Source organism: Pleurodeles waltl, chromosome 5 (assembly GCF_031143425.1).
Source record: "Pleurodeles waltl isolate 20211129_DDA chromosome 5, aPleWal1.hap1.20221129, whole genome shotgun sequence".
Taxonomy (NCBI): domain Eukaryota; kingdom Metazoa; phylum Chordata; class Amphibia; order Caudata; family Salamandridae; genus Pleurodeles; species Pleurodeles waltl.
The window spans coordinates 379,301,809-379,323,522 of NC_090444.1; positions in this window are offsets into that span (position 1 = coordinate 379,301,809).

A 21,714-nucleotide genomic window follows, 5' to 3' on the forward strand; every position below is an offset into this window, starting at 1 on the left:
TTTTGAATGACCTGATCATTGCATCTCTCCCAAGGTGAGCCTGTCCATGATACAGCCGGGCGAATTATGACAGAAGGCTATTTGGCAAGACTAATTTCCCCTCCTCTGAGACCCATAAATCATCAGCCCTCTGTACACATTGCATTCTCTGCCAGGAACGTTTTTCCTCTTTGCTAGCACGACCCTGTAATGTCTTTAACTCATCTAAGGTATCCACCACCCTTAATGCAAGGTTCAAACTTGTGTCATTTTCAGTTTGCGGTAACAATTCCCACTGTTCCTTGAACGATATACAGTTCAATGCGCAAAACCTTGCGACTTGATCGGCATAACCGTTTCCCATAGACACAAAGGGGGTCATTCTGACCCTGGCGGCCGGTGACCGCCAGGGTCACCGACCACGGGAGCACCGCCAACAGGCTGGCGGTGCTCCCTCGAGCATTCTGACCGCGGCGGTTCAGCCGCGGTCAGAAACGGAAAGTCGGCGGTCACCCGCCGACTTTCCGCTGCTCGGGTGAATCCTCCATGGCTGCGGAGCGCGCTCCGCAGCCATGGGGATTCTGACACCCCCTACCGCCATCTTGTTCCGGTAGGGGGTGCCGCGGGGCCCCTGGGGGCCCCTGCAGTGCCCATGCCAATGGCATGGGCACTGCAGGGGCCCCCGTAAGAGGGCCCCACAAAGTATTTCAGTGTCTGCAAAGCAGACACTGAAATACGCGACGGGTGCAACAGCACCCGTCGCACCTTCCCACTACGCCGGCTCCATTCGGAGCCGGCGTCCTCGTGGGAAGGTAGATTTGCCCTGGGCTGACGGGCGGCCTTTTGGCGGCCGCCCGCCAGCCCAGGGCAAATCTCAAAATACCCTCCGCGGTCTTGCGACCGCGGAGCGGTATTTTGTCGGGGGTAGACTGGCGGGCGGCCTCCGCCGCCCGCCAGTCTTGGAATGACCCCCAAAGTCTTGTGACTTAACGTGAGCATTGCATTTTACCATGGCAATTTCAAGAGGTAACTGAATCGCATGTAACAAATCCTTGATTTGTTCACCATTTTTCACAGGAGAACCAGAAGAGGTCATGAAACCTCTCTGCGACCACAGTTGGCCAAAATCATGTACAATTCCGAATCCATATCTGCTGTCATTATAGATAGTGACCCTCATGTTCACAGCTGCGTGGCATGCCTTAGTAAGGGCAATCAATTCTGCCACTTGTGCGGAAAACACTTTCTCGAGCCAGGAAGCTTCAATGATACCAGCTATGGTACATACAGCGTAACCAGCCCTCAGTGTTCCGACAGAATCTCACAAACAAGACCCATCAACAAACATGATACAATCATTTTCTTTCAGCTGTGTGTCTTTAATATCTGGTCGTGGTTTGGTACATAATTCCGTTACCTCAAGACAATTGTGCTCAAATTCTTCCTCATTGTTAATTTCAGTATTCTCAGCAGGAAGTAGAGTTGCCGGGTTCAACAAGTACATTGTTTTAGTGAAACATTAGGTGACCCCAGTATGATTGTCTCATATTTGGTAAGACGGGCATTTGTCATGTGCTGAGTTTTAGTTCAAGTCAACAAAATTTCAACTGAATGCGGAACCATTACAGTTATGGGGTATCCCATGACTATGCCTTCGCACTGTGTAAGGCTCTGACCAACTGCTGTGACTGCGCACAAACAACCCTGTAAGGCTGCTGCGACGGGGTCCAAGGTAGCTGAAAAATATGCTACAGGGCGATTTGCACCTCCATGGACCTGTGTCAAGACAGACAAAGAACAAGCATCACGTTCATGACAAAACAGTAGAAAAGGCTTCGTATAATCAGGCATACCTAGCGCTGGTGCCCTGCACATGCACTCTCTCAACTCCATGAATGACTCAAGCTCTTCTTTGGACAAAGCTATGGTATATGGCTCATCCTTGATCTCTTTGCCTGTCAATTTTATCAAAGGTTTTGAGATAATCGAGAAGTTGGGTATTCACTGGCGGCAGTAGCCCACCATCCCCAGGAACATTCTGACATCCCTCTTTGTTGTTGGAGGGTTCATTTGCAAAATGGCTGTTATTCTTTCCTTCGATATTCTTCGGGACCCTCTTTCAATTAGATGCCCTAGGTATTTCACCTCTTTCTGACAGTATTGGAGCTTCTTGGGTGACACCTTGTGTCCGTTTTTTCCCAAATGATTCAGTAAGGCAATTGTATCATATTTACAGTTATCCCTTGTTTTGGATGCAATCAGCAAGTCATCAATGTACTGCACTAGAGTCGAGTTAAAAGGCAGCACTAAGGATTCTAAGTCCTTTTTCAATATCTGGTTAAAGATAGACGGTGATTCAGAAAACCATTGAGGAATTCTGCACCAACTGTACACCTTATCCAGGAATTTGAAACTGAATAAAAACTGGCTGTCCTCGTGAAGAGGTATTGAGAAGAAGGCTTGTGATAGGTCTACAACAGTGAACCATTCAGCATCACACGGAACCTGAAACATGATCACTGCTGGATTGGGTACTACGGGGCAGCATTTGACCACAATCTCATTTATTTTCCTCAAATCTTGCACAATTCGAACTTTCCCACAAGGCTTTTTCAGACCCATTATCGGTGAATTGCTCGGGTTACTCAACACTTCTTTCAGAACTCCCTGTTTCAGAAAATCTGCAATTATTTGTGACACTTCAATGAGAACATCTTGTGCCATATGATATTGCGGCACCTGGGGAAACACTGCATTTGGCTTTACTTGTACTTTAACTGGTTCCACACTTTTTATTAATCCCACTTCCTTTCCTGTCAGATCCCATACTTTCTCTGTCACTGTTCCCTGCAACTCAACAGGTAGGTCAATCATTGTAAGCATCGGAAACAAGGTAATCAACGGATAATCCTCATTTGCCGTCCCTGTCTCTTCTTCTGAAAACTGACCTTCGTCTCCTTCATCATCACTATTTGTCTGTACTTCGATTCCATCATTGGAACAGGTAATCGAACATTTTGTCTTGCACAGTAAGTCCCTTCCCAGTAAGGATACCGGACTTGAATCACAGACTACAAATCTATGCAGTCTCTGGAAACTGCCAATCTCAACTTTCACTGGATCTGTAATCGGGTTTGTCAGGTATTGGTTTGCTACACCGACTACCCTTATGGTGCGCCCCGAAAACAGTAGTTTCTGAACCTCCGCACTTCTGACTGTAGAGCGTGTAGCTCTGGTATCAACCAGGAATGAAACCTTGTAACCCATTACCTTTCCTTCTACATAGGGTCCCCTCTGATCTACTTCTAGAGATGCTGCAAGCCTGCATTCTTCACTATGTGAGCTATCATCCGACCATTCTCCATTCATGCCATTTTCACCTCGTAATGGGAATTGCTGTACTGTATTATTTTGACTCATTACCTGACCCGTGACCTGTTGAGGAAGCATGACCTGCTGCTGTCCCATTGGAGCCATTGGTAATTGCATTTGCTGTCTAGGTACCATGGGAACCTGCTGTTGTACTTGCTGCATCTGCGCTGGCTGGAAACGCTGCATATGCATCTGCTGCATGGGCTGTACCCCTTGCATCTGTACCATGTTATTTTGAAAATTTGGATTTTGATTTCTCAGTTTTGGACCTCTTACATTTTGTAATGTACCGGCATTAGTGCTTTGTTGAACGACACCATCTTGTACCACATTCGGGCACTCCCGTTTCCAGTGCCCCACGCCCCAGCACGCGTGACATCTTTTTCACCCCTTGTACGTCATTTTGAACCACAACGGTATTCAAGTCTGGACCTCGATTCACGAACCCTCGACCTCGGCCTCTCGGTTGCGCCATTCATTTGCGGCTGCTGCTGTATCATCTGCTGGACTCCGTTTCCCTGTATTCCTGCCTGTGCAGCTCTTATCTGCATCACCATCACCTTTTCTTTCAGCTTCTTCTGCTTTAACTCAATTTCGTCACTACAGTATTTCGCATACTGCAACACCTCATCAATTGGCTTTGCTTGCCAACAAATCAAATGATTCTTAATCATTTGACTGCCCTCTGGTCTCCGCCCTTCAACAAATCTGAACACGAGATGGTTCATGTCCTTTGGCTCAATAGTCTCAGTACCACTGTAATGTTTGAATGCTTTTAACAGCCTCTCATAGTAAGCATGTATTGATTCTTTAACCTCCTGTGAAGTCCGGTCAATCTTCTGCCAATCAGTCACCTTCAGCGACACCTTTTGTTTCAAAAACTCAATCACCTTATGATAGTACTTCATCACCTCCTCAGAGGGAGCTCCGGTCACCTTATCCCTTCAGCCAATCTACCCCTCTCTTACACTCGAGCCACAAATCAGGCGGAACAATGATCTCGAACAAGGTATTCAAGTCTTCCCAAAGACACTTCGCAAGCTTCACGAACCTGTCTGTTTGTTGATACCACTCAATCGGCTTCTCCCTCAATCTGGGATTATCGTTAGTAAAGGATAGGATGTCTCCTCTAGACCATGGTACATGTACTAAAACACCACCAGCTGTTTCTCTCATGGGTAGTATTTTTACTGATTCTGTGTCGGGCGAGGTTTTGGTCTGACTTGACCCTGGACTGTCACCTTTTTCCTTATCTCTTTTCTTTGCCCATCTGCCTTCCCATTTTTCTAATGCACCCCAAATTTGCGCACTTTGCAATAGCTCTTTTAAGTGCGCCCTCATTTCAGCAGACCTTATGTGCTCAAAATCTTTTGAATCAAAGTCTAATCTGTAACTTCTTTTCAAATGTTTAGTGTTTTCAATGTCAATATTGTATTTATGTGCCAGGTTTGCTAATCTCTGATGCACCTTGCCCACTTCTTTGGTAATCTTAGGACACAGGTATCTCAATTCTGCTTCACTGTAGGACTCTAATCTGTTTACTCCCATCGTACCTTCCACTAATTCAGCAGCTTCCACTCCCAGTCTTACAAAATTTAGGTAGTCATCTTGCTCTACCCTTTCCGATTCTACTGCAGTCGCTGTAGTCTTTTGTGAAGTATAAGTTTTTTCTAGCCATTCATTTAGCTGCTGCACTTTAAACCTTGCAGTGAAATGTTCCCTGCATGTATCATTGGCGACTGTGAGGTGTTCGTACTCATCGTCTGTGGAGTTAAGACCCCTAATCCTGCCTGACGCATTGCTTCTAAAGGTGCTTCTACTGGGCTAAGGTCTATCAAGGACCTCGGCTTTTCGACTGCTTGTTCTCCTGGAGCCATTATCTGGGGAGTTCCTATGGGCCCTCCTCTTATCGCATCTTGGGTCATTACTCCCTGATCACGTGCACCAGGTTTGCCTTGTGCATATAATGGCACTGGTGGACTGACAGTCATTGGTAATGATATGGCACCAGGTGTCTGACCCTGTCCTAGACTTCGTGGAGTAGTAACCCCATAGGTCTGTTCCAAAGTACCCGGGACAGGTACTAATGGACAACCAGCTATTGGGTTGTACCCTGGTATCAATTGTGGTTGCGGCTGGGACAGCAATTTCAGAGTTGACTCAATCTGCACTAACTTTGATTTTGTATACATCAGGTCTGGCGGCACTATCAGATTTGTAGTAGTCTCAAGTACTGGGACGTCTGGATAGATTCTCTGTATCTGCGGCGGAGGTTGCAACTGTATCTTCATGTCTGGCGCAGTGGGTACACTGACACCATTCTGTATCGAAGCCGTATCACTAGTCTGTACCGTATCAGTAACTCCCTTCTCCTGCGTCTGGTTCCCAGGACCCATGCTAGTGCTTGGAACACTGTCGCTCACCGCATAAGGTGGCGGGCGATCATGTAATAATCGGTCCATGAATTCCTCATCGTCTGAATAGTCTTCCTCTTCCCAAGGTCTCTTATTCTCTTTAGACTTACTAGAGTCATTATCTGTCTTACAGGAGGCTTTCTTTCCTTGTGACTCTTCTCCTTGAGCTATTGCGGGGAACAATTTTAATCCGTCAACAGTCCCTCATCTCCACATTTTGTTCTCGTTATCCCACCTAGCTTCTGCATAGGATTTTTCTGCTCTTTCTAACCTTCTCTGGAACCTTTCTTGTCTATGTTTAAGAGCCATTAAGTCCCAAATTGCTAAAGCCTCATATTGAGCTGGCCTCGGAGGTGGTTTTTGTGTACTTAGCATCCACCTTAAGTTCTCTAGAACCTTTGGATTAAACGTCCCATGTTCTGGGAACGCTAAACATCCCTCTTTCTCTGTTAATTTGCGCCACTGTTTCATCCATAAACAAGGCGCAACACCCTTCTCCTCCATAACTATGTAAGCTGGAGTACCCTCAGGCGGTGTAGGCTCCCCATCTGTTGCCGTAATATACACGTCTCCTTTCAGGGCACTCTTAAAAGTCTTGACAAAATTCATCTTTGCGGTTTTCTCTTATTTGTATTTAATCAGAAAGTGACTTTAATTCCCAGGACACTCTTCACCCACCATTCTCAACCTATTGCCTCTCACGGACGGCAGCCAATCCATGCGTGACCCCTCTCGACAACTGACCTATCTCAGCGCGGCACCACTGACGTCACTCTCACACACTGCAGCTGACAAAGTCTTGCGGCTCGTCCGCCCCTCACTGGATTCACACAAACTAATGCAAAATCTCACTGCGAGCACCTTAATAACAACACAAATCTGTCGGTTTACTACAGGAAGGGTAACACATTCGCTTCAGAACTTTACAGAGATTTTACTTGAAGCCTCGTCCGCTACTCTCTCTTTCTCAGTCCCCGCATACGCAAGCAGAATTCGACCCGCAAATTCTACTCTCGACTTGTCAATGGTTCGCCCTAGTGCACTTTAGAACTTACCAAATCTCCATCGAAGGTTTCACACATGCATTTCAACTCAAACTCGACTTGTCAACCACGCCCGATTGACCTATTAAACCGTACAGATTACAACAGAAACCCAAGTGTCTCCTACAGCAATATGCCAATCAATATATCAACAATGTTATCAATATTTATTACCACAATACATTTCAACTTGGTCAAAGTCATTAATCAAATTGACGACGTGACCATGACCTTTCAGCCATGAATAACCACACCTTTGATGGAATTTTATGAAGTTTATTCCCTATTAGTTACAAGCTAAAATTAGATGCGTTTTCTCAAGGCCAAGAAACGCAATAGCATAGTTACGATATGGCAACTTTGGTAAGATTTCAATAAGGCAAAAATCACAAACATCAAAGCATAACACGGCGCAAACATAGATGCTAAATTTGCCTCTTTTGTCAAACAGGTGACAGTGCATATGCCCTGAGACCATGGATACTCACCCCATACCTAACACCTGGCAATCAGAATGAGAGGCGATATAACATTGCACATCTGCGGACCAGAACTGTAATTGAGAGGACGTTTGGCTTGTTGAAGTCACGATTCCGATGCCTGCACAAAAGTGGAGGAGCACTTCAGTATGCCCCAGAAACAGCATGCAACATAGTTGCCACCTGTGCCATCCTACACAACATTGCCACCAGACGTGGGCTATATCCCACCCCTGACTTCACAGATTCGGAAGATGAGGAGCAAGAGCTACCACACCGACAGCCTGGGGATAGAAGCATCACAATGGAGGGCAGACAGAGGCGGAACCACTTTGCAACCCACTACTTTGGCAGGTACCTAGCAACTGTGACAACACTCACTAATGTAAGACACTCATTGCCCAGTTGTGAAGTTAAACAAATTAACCCTTTTATTGCAGGACTATAATGTTGAAATATTGTTAACTATACTACAGTATGCAAAAAGAAAGTGTAATCTGACACATTATGTCCATGTGCCTCTGTAACACTACATGTCACTAGCTCACAGCCTCCTGTGACTGCGGTCACAATGGCTCACTTCAGCTTGGTCCCCTGAGCCCTGCCGTGCACTGCTACTCCGCAACACACGTGCATCAGTGGCAGACACACTACTCACACTGGAGACCTCCTCACTGTCCTTCGGGGTATCCCCAATGCCCCTTGCAGCTGTCTGGTCTCCACCAGGTCCACCACATGGCTGATGCGGCCAAGTCCTCGAGACACATCTCCTCCAAAATGCCCTAGTTCCACTTGCAGGCTGACAGTGCGCCTTGACAGGCAGGTTGTATTGGTAGCCAGGTGCCCTATGGACACACCAAGCCTGTCTAAACGGGCAGCAGTGTTGCGCCCCCTGTGCCCTGTCAGCCACCAGTTCCCTGACCAAATTGTCAATGGAGGTAGTCAGGTTACCCAAGTGAGTGTTCATTGTAGTGAACTGGTTGTCCATATTTGCCAGCCCAATGCGTGATAGTGGTCTGCAGTCTTGAGAGGTTACGGTTCATTATGGCGCTGATGGGGGGTCCTTGTGGGAGACCTGTGGGACATAGGGAATACACTGTCAGTATCGCACATATGTTTGATGCCTCAAAATAAACATTTCCCTATATTTGGACCACTGTACTACATTGCCCATAATGCACTGTTCTATAGGTTGCAAAACTGTGAATGGAGTTACTCTGGAGGTGCCTGCTGATGTGTACTGTGATTGTGTGCATAGTGCATAGGCTGGTGCAAATACATTAATTTTGGTACTTACTTTTTGATGTTCCTGGTGCAGAACTGTCTAGGTCTCCAATGCCCAGTATAGCCTCTGGCTCCAGAGTTGTCTCCACCATGGTTTCGATGGCTGTAGGGGGTGGAACAGTAGATGGCCCTCCTTCAGTGCCATGCATCTCCCTCATGCGCTCCACCCCCCTCTCCTTGGTCCTGGAGCGAAGGTCATACCATCTTTTGCGGATTTCATCCAGGGTGAGGTGGCTGACACCGGTGGCATTAATTTTTTTCTGGACGTCCTGCCAGATCTTCTTTTTGTGGCTGTCAGGGACACTCATTGCTGCCTTGCCAAATAATTCCTCATGGTGCAGGCAGCACTCCTCGGTGAGCACCTCCAACTCCTTCTCAGAAAACTTCAGTTTGCGTTTTCTGCCTCCACTGGGTGTCTCCTTCTCCTGTGTAACCATTGTTGCTGCAGCTCCTCTCACCTGGGTGTGGCTCTGTAGTTTGGGCTTGGTGGGCTCCTCCCTACTCCCTGTTCTATGGGGTTACTTCCTGGTTCTGATGTCATCACTTCGAACCAGGAAGTGGGTTTTTCAAAAGTTTAATTTTTACCTGCGTGCAATTTGCGAGTCAGTCGCAATTTGCGACACCGGACCACACCCTTCATGCAATTTGCGACCTTGCTTTTTGCAAGGTTGCAAATTGCAGTGCGACTCCGCTGCGATTCGCTATTTGGAATAGCGATTTTTACTGGCATATCGTTTTGCGAGTCAAAAATAGCGATTCGCAAGGAGTCGCTATTTCCGACTCGCAATTTTTTTTCTTCCTACATCTGGCCCCAGGTTCACTAAACAGACATGGGGTCTCCTTTAGAACACATGGATAAAGTGTTCTGAGGAGACAAGGACAGGATAGGAAAATACTGTAAGGAATGGCACAAAGCAACATTAAAACTTGCACATGTGTGGCACAAAGAGGGCACATTTGATACTACAACAATAGAACACATGGCCACCTTCCTACAGAGTAAATTCAAGGGAAATAAACTAGAGAAAAGGAAGATCACACTAGCCCTATGGAGGGTCTTTTGTGAAACAAATATGAATGAGTCAAATACAAAGCCTCAGACCCTCCCTTCGGCTCCTCTACCCCACTATCAAGACGTGCAATTAAGGTCAGGCAGTGCAAAGGTACAGGGCATGTATACGATGCAACCTGGCACCTCACACTCACTACCCACCTCTTCACATCCCCCTGCTGTGGGATATACAGACCCTGAGTATAGCCCACCATTAGAATCTTTTTCTGAACATAGACAATATGTTCACCCATCTCCATGTCCTCAAATGGCCAGTACGCCACAGGAAACGTTGGGTGGGGACAGTACTAAATACATAGGGACAGTAGATGCCACATTTACACTTCATTTGGAGGACGAGATGCCCCCTACTAGGAAAAATTAAGGTATACCTATTGGGGGGTCAACAGAGGCACAGAGAATGGATGGGGCTAGAAAAAAGAAAGGTGTTTTGCAAAAACCAAGTACCAACATTAAAAATGAGATAAGAAGGTTAGCCTACACACCAGAAAGTCCTCCCACAGAGTGCTGGAGGTTCATGCACCCAGGAACAGAGGAGAATAGTGTAGGCAAGGGGGTCACAGTGCAGGAAGATGGATGGGTAGACCAAAGAGCAACTTGGAAAAAGGAGGACGAGCCCTTGAGGCAGTCAAGGGCCTTACTGGACCACAAATGATTGAACAAGAAGGACTAGAGGACACAGTCTACACACATACCAGCTTAGGTGAAGAAGATCTGGATTTAGTCAAATCCTATCTTCGGATCAGAGGGGCATTAGATTATATCACTGAACATGTTAAAAGAATGTCCCTTCTTGTGGACCATAACAGGGAACAGTCACAGTATGTCTGTGAGGGAGAGGAAAACAATAAGACAGGACATACTTTACAAAAGAAGCCAAGAGAATTACAGAGATTAATTAGTATTTGATGGGGCGCATACATGCCCATATGAGAGAAAGGGAACATTTGATATGGCAGGAAAAATGACACTGAGGAAAGACATGGCACATACATTCCCTGTATGCCCTGGCAATAATTTGACGCCCAATGAAATAGTAGCTCAGAATGAAAATAGTTGGTATAATGTTGTCCCTTTTACTGACAACCTAGCAGGTTGGACAGAAGGATTGGCATCACAGATGACACCATGGCCGCGAGAGGGTTCCCTTGAACCCCGAGACATGGGTAATGCAGAAATGTGCATTTTTCAGGGCACAAGGGATCATTACTGGGATTATCCCTATATGCAGAAAAGTCTAAGAGTGTGGCAGAAATATGCTTGTAAGTATGACTCTTGTCACCCTACTGGCAATAGGACTACAGTCCTGTCACAGCTGCCCTTGATATTCAAGGGCCCAGGGGCACCTCAGTATATACCAAGGCCCCAGATTGACAAAGAAAATCTTTAAAAACAGTTGCCACAACTTGCTGAGGGTGCTGGGAAATGGATAGCAGCTCTGGAAAAAAATACCGCAGGGATTACTCTTGCAATAGGGGACATTAAGAGTTTACTAAGTTCCCTTATAGGAGATGAGACAGGCCTACTGTTCACAAAGGCAGGAGTAAAGGAGGTGACATTGAGCAACCCAAAATGTGATGGGGCACCCTTTAATAGAGTAAGGGGAATTGTTTGGAAACAACTGAGAAAAATTTATCCAGACAGGCCAGACATTGGGTCCCTAATGGCACAAACAATGCAGCCAAATGGGGACCCAGCCCAATTCCTTAGCAGAATGAAGGAAAAATGGACACAGGAAGTGGGGACAGAATGTAATACTATTTTACAATATAGTGAAAAATGGTCTACCAGCTGAAGTGCAGGAAAAATTTGATAATATAGTGGCCTTAGAGGCCAAGACATGGAGAGAAACAAGCACACATAATACATTTTTGTAAGAAGAGACAAGAAAAGGAAAAGAGCGAGAAAGATAAAGTAGAGAAAGCAGCAGTTAAATTGGTCCAGCAGAAACTGGCTAAGAAAACAGAGGAAGGAACTGCCACTGCCACCACCCAGTTAGCTGCAGTGTCCTTGGACGTGCCCCCTTCAGGCACCCCAATGCAACCCTACCAGTATGCCCAGAGAAACAATAACAGGAATAATGGAAGAGGAGGAGGAGAAAGGTTTGGGAGAAATAGAGTAAACACATTCCAGAGTGGACAGGCATGCCACTATTGAAAGATGACAGGACATTTCATTAGAGACTGTAGATTTAAAAAGGAAGATGAACTTAGCAACCAGACAAGGGTAAATTATGGCCAACAAATGGCACCACCTGATGGCATTGTAGCACAACCTGCCACGAGTCCCCAAGTGATATATCTCCCACAACCCCAAATACAACTGCAGCCTCAACCACAGATACAGCCTCAGCAGTTACAGCAATCAGTGCCCCAAATACAGTATGGGCCACAGCAGACAGAGCAGCCCACCTTGCAGCACCAGAACTTACAAGGAGGGGTAACTGTCAGGGGAAGAAACCCATTCCAGCAAAACTACATGGGAGGATATGCCCAATGAAGGTGCCCAAGGAGAAGTCTCATGTGTCCAGTCTTATCGGTAACCCACAGGCCAGATGAGGAACCCACTGTGATGGTAGCCAAGCAACAGAAGACCCCATTCCAGGTAGTGTTGTATATTTTGTGGATGGGTCTTCCACAATAGATCAGGACACAGGGTTAAGACATACAGGTGCTGCAGTGGTCAGAGCGAAGCAGCACAACTCTTCAGACACACTGCAGATAACCCAACAGATAACTTTGCCATCTCAATATTCAGCCCAGGCTGCTGAATTAGTAGCTTTAGTGGCAGCCCTCAAACAAGGGTAAGGAGAAACAATAACGGTATGCTCTGATTCAACCTATGTCACTACAACAGTGCATTCCAGCATTATGCGGTGGAACAGATTTCTCAAGTCTGATGAAAGCCCTGTCATGCACCGCCTCCTTTTAGAGGACTTGATACAAGCTTTAACACTGCCACATGCAGTTGCAGTAGTGAAATGCGCAGCCCACACTAATGGTCAGGATTTTGTGTCCCATGGAAGTGCTCTGGCTGATTGGGCAGCCAAAGATGCAGCAACACGCCCTCTTAGTGACACACATACCACAGTTTTATTAGCTAGCGAAACATTGACACCTTCAGACCCTTTGAATGCATCCAGACATTACACAGAGACAGCTCATCTGCATATAAGAGAGATACAAGAAAATGCCCCAGAGCATGAGAAACAGTTGTGGGAAGCCAGAGGATGCACACAGACAGGAACAGATTTAATATACAGACAAATGTCAACAGGGAAGCCTGTCATGCCCCAAGCATTGCTACTGATAGCTCTAAACCAACTACATCTCCCTTCACATACTGCTAGAGACAATATGTCCCTCCAAATACATCAGGATTGGCTTGTCCCTAACTTACATGAGGTGATTACAACAATGTACATACACACCTGCACAGTGTGCCAGCAGTATTCACCAAGTCAACTAGACATAAGTTGGAGACTGAGAGTGCACCTGAAGTTGTACAAACTGAAACAAATGAATACATGTCTGAGCTAACCATAGTTGCAAAGTTCTTCTCTAAACAGGTTACACGTGCAGCCAAGATGCTCGCCCATGCATCTCTTGTAAAGGATCAACAAACACTATTACCTTTGGGAACTTTAGTATATATTTGCAATTTTGTAAGGAAGTGGAAAAACTGCAAATTCAATGGACCCTTCACAGTGACAGACAGCACGCCTACAGCAGTGAAAGTCCAAGGCCACAAACATGGTACCACCTCCAGGACATCCGCCTGGCCGCGACCATGCCATCCATCCCTTGGACACCGAGCAGGAAAAAGAGGGGGAGAACAGGAGAAGCAACCGGAGTAAAGCCTCTCTCTAAAGCTCCAATATTAGACAATTCCTCTTTCCAGTTATGTATTTTATGTTTGTTTTTCCTCCTCTGTGCACTGATATTGATGTTTTTAGCCCTTGGATATTTTTATTTTTTTGATCCTATATCAATTATTACGCGCATGCGTAGAACTGTTGATAATGGTATTGACCATCACCCTTTCCATACTGCTTTGTGTGATAATATATGGTACCAGCACATGCATAGTATAGGCACATCCACGTCCAACACCAGTTGTTATGTATGCTCTCTCATCCCCCATGCTGCTGGAGTAGATAGATTGCATCTCCCAAAAGAGGTATCCCCAAACATTACACATTGTCTCCTGCACTGATTTTTATGCAGAATGAGAGCACAACTACAACCAACTCACGTTAGTCCTGTTACTGCACTAGTTAACACAACTAGATTTGACACCACCCCAGAAGTCCTACAAGTCCTGACAGGAAAACAAGAGATAATGGAAGAGATATCAAAAATGAAGAAAGCAGGGCAAAAAAGGTCTCACCCAGATTGGGAAAAAGGGGTATTACATCAAGGTATTTTTGGCCGGTCTTACCCATCATCTGAATGTAGTAACTATTTAGCTAAACCCCTCCCTCCTGATTGCGCAGGCAGGCCAGTTTTCAGTATCACAGGATCAGTATTTGCCCATGATAAATGGCATACCGAGGCCAAGGTCATATGTAGAGCAATATCATTATGGAATGGCACTGAGACACAAGGTCCACTAAATTTTAATAAGATAATAGGCCAATGTCAGGAAATATGGGATGCGAACATACAGAGATATGCATGGACAGGAACTACCATAAACCCTAGAATAGCAATGAAATTAACACTGTTTTCTCTTTGTTTCATAGGGAATGGGACAGTGAAGGTGGGGAGTAACCTCAACTGCAACATCACCACCTAAAACGCTGATATGCAGGGCGGCACCTCCAGCCTGATGGATCACTACTAGATGTGTGGGGCCCGGCTCAACATACACCTTCCCCCGAACTGGAATGGCCTTTGCTCCCTAGTGACTTTGCACACCCCCTCCCTAGTGATACCAGGTGTGGACATCTCTCAGTTACTTGACCATCCTATGAGCCGTCCAACAACTTTGCTTCACCATTACCGGACAAAAAGAGCTGCTGAGTATTTTGGTACTGCAGTGTGGAAAGACGTTCCACAAGAACATAGACTATTTAATGATGCCCAAATCTTTTTTGGTAGCATCTTACCATTTATTCAGGCGAAAGCAACTGCACACTGGCTGCAGATCACACGCTTTAAATTGATGAAGACCATAAATGCAACCGAAAATGGGTTCAATGCTATCAAGGAAGAACTCTGAGCCTTTAGGCTGATGGTAATGCAACACAGATATGTACTTGATTTAATGACGGCCATAGAAGGAGGGGTGTGTAAGAAGATTGGATCGGTCAATGATGCGGACAATGGGACGTTAACTCTGGCCATTCAGACATTGCATGATCTACAAAAGAAAATGATCGATGAGGGGGTTGCCCCTGATGGGTGGTTCGAGGGCTGGTTCGAATGGGTGCCATCCTCGATGTCGGGTTGTTCAAGGCATTGTTGCCTTTGATCGTGTTGTTGCTCTTGATGTGTCAAATTTTTTAGGTAATAATAGCATGTTGCAAAGGGATGACAGCTAAATTGGGAGGGACAGAGAAGTGGGTATGTGGTGATTCCTCTAGTTTCATTAGTTGATGGGAAGATAGGAAAAGTAGTTGAATGATCAACTAGCGGGGGAATGATGTAGGAAGAATAGGAACACATCATATACATCACATACTGGCACTGATAGGGGTCTCCACCACCCACCCTCCCAAGAGTCCTCCCCCAACACCCACGACCCGCCACTACCCCTCAAAGGTGGAAGGAACCCCCTCCCCACCCCCAACATCGACACACACCCCCATCAGACACAGACACTACCACCACACATACCCGCACACATACTAACAAACATTCCAACAGTCACACACAGTCATACACACACACAGACATATAAGCACACATACATACAGACATACACGCACACATATTCACAGACAGACACGCACACATTTCCAAACACACAACACCCCCCTGCATGCATACACGCAGTCACACACACCCTCTACACACTCACACGCACACCCCGATGCACGCACACAACGCACAACACCCCCCACCCCCCCTAACGGTACGATCACCTTACCTGGTCTGGTGATCCTCCGGGAGGGAATGAGATCCATGGGGGCTGCTCCGCCGCCAGCACCCCGCCACCAGAACACCGCCACGCCGAATCATGGGACGTGATTTGGTGGGCGGTGTTCTGATGATGTGGCGATGGAGATGTATCAGCCTCCACTTCCCCCCCGACCACCAGTATGGCTGCTGGCGGCTCTCCGTCCGAAAAAGGACGGAGGGCTGCCAGCAGTAATAATACACTGCACGGAAAACCGCCTGCACTGGTTGTCTTCAGCACAGTGGTACCTCGACGGTCTTTAAAAAAGACCGCTGAGGTCGAAATGAGGGCCATAATCACTTGTCGTGCAGAAAAGATAGAGATGCTGAATGACGTCAATGTTACTTACTCACCCATGAGGCGACCAATAATCGTGCATATGCTCTTGTCAAGAGGTACCTCTCCCCTATTATCTTATCTGTATTGCTTGTTCTTGCTTACGTCAATACTGAACTTGTGACCATAGTTTTTTGTGGTTTTTACAGTATAAATACCACTGCTTGTGAACTAGAACTTTGAATTTCAGTCACGGCTGCTATGGTTAGACTGCCTGTTGTTCCCAGCTGAAAATCGATTAAACCTCTATTACTTTGTCAAATTGATATGTCTTATTTTATTAACAGATTTCCCTCTAACACAACTCAGAGTCAACATCAGGGACTTGCGGAACACTTGCAGCTCCTGCTGCAACTCTCACTCACCTGAGCAACTGTGGCTATCTCCCGATCCGCCATAACCCACTATACTTCTTTTCCAATACCTGTCTGCTGTGCAAGCTATTACTTGGTGAACCCGACAACTTGGTTACAGATTGTGGATACATGGGCAGAGGTCTTTTTGACACAAGTTAATACCCATTATCAAATCGAAGCAGAGCCTAAGGTAAGGTCCCAAAGTGGTAGGCAAGGGCAACAGTGTCAAATACACAGCCAGTAGAGTCATATGGTGATGGCATGAACAATAACAGGACAAGTAAATCACAGACATTCTGCAGGCCATTAGGCAAGTGATAGCCCCTCATTTTCAGAGAGTGCAATATAGGGTTTTTAGAAGCATTGCAGTATTTAGTTTCACAAGGATTATAAATCAATATTTTGCTAAATTGGAGATTATTTGAGCAACATCTTGGCCACTCGCTTGCTGGTACTTTGACTTATTAATTTCTTCTTCTTTTTTTTACATTTATTATTCAGGCTCTATGTCACATCTCTGTTTCAAGCATTTTATTTCATGACACTGGTCTCAATTACATCATAAAGGAAGCTGTGTGATCTAGTGGTTAATAACATTTTAAGTTCTGATTTCTTTAAGAAGAAAACAGTTTTCTTATTTTTGTGTGTCTGATCTGAGTCTAATTTTGGATGGAAACCTGGGTTTATGGTCCTCCTATTGACTAAAGACAAAGAGAAATATATAATAAGAGACATGTGCCTGTTTTCATATTAAATATAAAACATGCTCATTGATGATTTGAAGGTTTTTGGATACTGCTATTTTTCATGAGTTCTTTCACAGAAATTATTCTACACCTACACGTTACTCTATGCTTAATCATTTGGGCCCTCATTATGAACATGGCGGTCCGTTCCGCACCGCCGGCGGTGGTGGCAGAAACCGCCACCAGAGGAGCTGTCCGGACTGCCAAATAATTACCCAAACGAAACTCTTGCATCCAGCGCACCACCCGCCGCCAGGAAAGTAGTCCCGCTGACGACGGCAGAGTCCACCCACAGGCCGTCGGAAAGGCCCAACCCGCCCATCAAATTATGAACACCATTCCACCGCCAGTTCTGGGGCGGGAACCACCGCCACACAAAGCCAGGCGGAAATGAAACAAATAGAAGGAAACACTCACCGGAGTACCACAAAACGTGCAGCGGCAGCCATGGACAGAGAGCTGCAGATCAGGCCAGCCTTGCTCCTTGCCATATATCTACATGACCGAGACCGCCGACGAAGACGATGACGGTAAGTACCACAACCTACGACACAAGGGAGTAAAGGGCAAACTTACATACCCACCCATAACACCCACCCCGCAAAGCCCCCCAACCCATTCAGAGCAACACTAGTCAGACACCCCACACCAAGAGGGACGAACCCGACCGGAGGCCACTCCAACGTGGCCATGGGACATACAATAGCCCCATACACATAAATCATTTAAACAAACACCAGGGTGGAACTGCGTGCAGCCCAAACACAGGCCACACAGAAACTTTATTAACTCTCTCAGTGAGCTAGATGAAGCAAATAGGGCCAATGGCCAGTCCAACAAGATTCAATTGTCCCTGGCCACAACTGGCCACACCTGACTCCCACAAGTGCTGGGTACTCCACAAAACGGGGCACTATAGGGGGATCCAGGCGCCTCACGGAATGGGGTGGGAGGGTGGGGATTTACGACGGGGTGGGACTTAGACTTGCGGGAGGAGGTTGGGAGGGTGGGCTTCTCCTTTGAAGGGGGTGGGGGCTTTTTGGCTCGGGTGGAGCTGGATGCCTTAGGCTCCGAGCGGGCCTTCTTCTTCACTGGAGAAGGGGCACGGGAATGGGAAGGCTGGACTGGGGTGGGCTGCGGTGTGGAAGGTGCGGAAAGTGCAAAGAGGTGGCCACGTTTCGGGACAAGACGGGGTGGGCCAGTGGGTTCGAACAGGTCTACACGGGAGAGGAACATTTTTTGGGGAGCAAGTGGGGTGGGCGTGGATGAGGGCGTGGGAGTGGAGGCAGAGGGAGTTGATGTATGGGGTGTAGGTGTGCGTGTAGTGGGTGCCGGTGACTGCTTAGTATTCTGTGGTGTGGTGGATGTCTGATGGGTGGGTGTCTTGCTGCGTTTTAGTGTTTTGGGAAGTGGGGGGTGGACACAGTGGGAGAAGACAGACAGCTAGTGTGGATGTATGTTGGGTGTGTGTCTGCAAGCCGGGGGAGTGTGCTGCATGTGTCAACTACAGTGGAGGTGGTGAGTGCAGGTGTGGTGTATGGGGTGCATGTACGGCTGTCTGCTATTGTGGTGAGTGCAGGAAGAGGAGCAGTAACAGTGAGTGACGGTGCAGTGCATGAGGGTGTGCATATAGAGGGGACAGACAAGGTGGCGGAAGAGGCGGGCACACTGGCAGAAGTGGACACTGTTGTGTGTGCAGGTGTATGTTGGCTGTGTGAATGCTTGTGGTGGGAGGTGTGGTGCTTGTGTTTTTTTGTGTGTTTTTTGTGTGTTGAAGTGCTTGACTGCGTGTCTGAATGTGTGCTTTGGACGGGTGAAGGGAGTGGGGTGCTGGAAGGGGTAGAGGAGGTTGGAGGGGGGACAGAATGGCCAGGGAAGGCCAAGAGGAGGCCAGAGCCTGAAAAGATCTCTGTAGGGCAGACACGGCACTGTGAATGCCATCCAGATAGGCATTAGTCTGCTGCACCTCTGATGCTAGCCCCTGGATGGCATTGACGATGGTTGTCTGCCCTACAGAGATGGTTCTCAGGAGGTCAATAGCCTCCTCTGTGAGGGCAGCAGGGCTGACTGGGGCAGGGGAGGAGGTGCCTGGGGCGAAGGAGACGCCCACCTTTCTGGGTGGGCGGGCCAACGGAGCAGAAGGGAGGGCACTGATGGTATGGGTGGTGGCGGAAGATGTCACGGTCATGATTTGTCCACTAGTGTCCGCCACCGCCGGAGGACCCCCATCGGAGGAGGTGGTAGTAGCCTCCCCGTGGAAGCCCCTCGCCCTCCCACCCACGGGTCCCCTGGGCGTACGTTGTCTCTGCCTCCAAGGATCTGTGGGCCGCTGTTTCCCCACTAGCCGTTGCCTCCGCTTCCTCGCCTGATGTTGATGCTGTACCAGACACACAAAAGAGAACAGGGATGGGGAGACAAAACAGGAGAGACACTTGTAAGTAGCTGAATGCTGATACACAATGGGCAGACATACACCTACCCAGGAGACACACCCAACAGGCTGCACCATGGACTAGGCCCATGACCATGGCTCTTACTACTGAGCAGTATAGTGACCTACACCCATATCCTGTCATTGAATTGAAGCTGAGGTAGGTGAAACCTGACAGGGACACCCCTACACAGACAGTAGCTGGACACCAGTCAAAACCCTGCTCTAAGCCCCTTGACCCTATTGCACACACACTCAGCCTTCCAGGCTGAAGTATGGGATGTGAGTACTCACCCCCTTGTGACTGCTGTGCAGCCTTCACCAGCCCATCCAGGTAGGGTAAGCCACCACCAGGATCCTTCGCATTAAGGGGGTCAGTGCCCGACGGGCACCCCTACCACGTTGGGAGGACTTCCCCAGCTGGGCCTCACTGATCTTCCGCACCCAGCGCCGTAGGACCTCCCACCTCTTCCGACAGTGGGTGCTCCGCCAGTTGTAGACCCCCAGGGTCCGTACCTCCTTGGCGATGGCATGCCAATGTGCCCTCTTCTGGTGGGCGCTGACCTAGTAGGGTGTCACTTAGAAGACACACAGAGGTCCTGCACAATGGCAATAGCTGGCTGATTGTTAGACATAGGACAGACAGAACTCCCAGACATGCAGGACAGTGGGACGCAGCATTCCATGCACCAAGCCCCATCCTGGCTCACAGGAAAGCACATCAGAGCAATCCACTCCACCCACTACACACACAGTGCCCCCCAAACCCGGACTCAACTGTACCTCTGGCTGGCCATAGAGTCTGCCGTACAGGGGCAGGACCCCTTCTACCAGTTTCTCCAGTTCTTCCTGGGTGAAGGCCGGGGGCCTTTCCCCTGCACCATGTGGAACATCTATAGCCAGAGGCAGGCCACCGCAGTACACAGAGTGGAGTGCTTCTCCACACAAGATCAGGGAGTCAAGTGACAAACGTGCGGACGTTCCGCGGCGGAATGCACCGTCACCGCCGGCGGCGATCATGATACGCCAAGATTCCCCATTGGCATCCATGTTATCCAATGAGGGTGCGAACAGGGGTCAACACCGCCAAACGCTGTGACGTCAACCGCTAGCGGTCTTAGGTTACTTCCACAATGAAGGGGCAGAACTACAGTGGGCAGACATTTTGCCATCACCTACGCATCTTGAAATTCAATATAGTCACAATGCTGGGCCTACTAGCCATATGATTCACATATGTCTCTATCCATAGAGTATATTTTCACACATGATTTACTCCGTTCCCTCTCAGTGGTGACAATGTACATCTGTCAGGCTGCAGTTATTGTACAGACACTACTATGAAGAATGCAGTGAATGTGCCTTTTTATGTGTGCACATGACTCCTTGTTCTTACCCCTCACATCTACACACCCTTGTGGCGAGGAAGGGCACCTTCTGTGTACAGACCACTTGTGGATACGGGGACCATGGTGGAGCGTCAGATCATTATCACTTACAGACTCACACATGCAACTATTCAGGACCTATGTGCATTACTAGATCCTGCACTGACTCCCGGAAATCGTAATCAGCATGCCATTCCAACTGAGGTGCAGGTGCTCTCCGCACTCCATTTCCTGGCCACAGGATCCTTTCAAGTGACAGTGGGCATGGGTGATGGTTTCTCACAGCCAATGTTCAGCCAGGTACTTACAAGATTTCTAAATGCATTTGTACAACATCTGCAGTATGTGCAATTCCCCCAAAGTGCTGAGCTCCCTGCCATCAAGTCAGACTTCTATGCCTTTGCAAACATTCCCCATGTTATTGGTGCCATCGATGGAACCCACATACCCATCATCCCCCCAAGAGTGAGTGAACAGGTGTACAGAAACAGGAAGAACTTTCACTCCATGAACATCCAATTGGTATGTACAGCAGACCAGTACATATCCCATGTGAATGGCATGTTTCCTGGTTCAGTCCATGATTCATTTGTTTTGAGGAACAGTAGTGTGCCACAAAAGATGGAACAACTCCAAGAGGACAGAGGGTGGATCATAGGTAAGTATGCCTGTCACTAACTGACACGTTGCT